The sequence below is a fragment of the Calidris pugnax genome, unplaced genomic scaffold, assembly GCF_001431845.1.
Source record: "Calidris pugnax isolate Ruff unplaced genomic scaffold, ASM143184v1 scaffold966, whole genome shotgun sequence".
In the NCBI taxonomy this organism is placed as follows: domain Eukaryota; kingdom Metazoa; phylum Chordata; class Aves; order Charadriiformes; family Scolopacidae; genus Calidris; species Calidris pugnax.
In genome coordinates, this window is record NW_015091594.1 from 14,955 (window position 1) to 15,498 (window position 544).

Consider the following 544-nt stretch of genomic DNA (forward strand, 5'->3'; position numbering starts at 1 on the left):
GTCCCCCCCCGCCCCCCCCACCACCCCCGCCGCCAGCGCACGGTTCCCCCGCTCCTTCAGCTCCTGGGCCTGGGGGGGGACAGGGGAGGAAGAAGGTATGAGGGTGAGGAAGGCGCCAGGAGCAGGAGGAAGGCACCAGGGGAGAGGGATGAGGAGGAGGAAGGCACCAGGAGGAGGAGGGGATCAGGGGAAGGAAGGCGCCAGGGGGGAGGTGTGAGGAAGAGGAAGGCACCAGGAGGACAAGAGGGCACAAGGAGGATGAGAACAACACCAGGAGAAAGAGGTACGAGGAGGATGAGGAAGGCACCAGGAGGAGGAAGGGGTACGAGGAGGAGGGGGAAGATGCAAGGAAGAGGAAGGCACCAGGAGGATGAGGAGGTACAAGGAGGAGGAGGAAGGCGCCAGGAGCAGGAGGAAGGCACCAGGAAGAGAGAGCATGAGGAGGATGAGGAAGGTGCGAGGAGGAGGAAGGTGCCAGGGGGAGGAGGGGGTATGAGGAGGAGGGGGGGATCAGGGTGAGGAAGGCACCAGGAGGAGGAGGAAG

The 544-nt window shown here is 64.7% G+C and overlaps 1 protein-coding gene across 1 annotated transcript in view; it reads right to left on the reverse strand.

Moving 5' to 3' along the window:
- Positions 1-544, reverse strand: part of LOC106899873 (leucine-rich repeat transmembrane protein FLRT1-like) — a 22,101-nt gene that overhangs the window by 14,372 nt on the left and 7,185 nt on the right. The gene's annotated exons all lie outside the window — the stretch shown is intronic.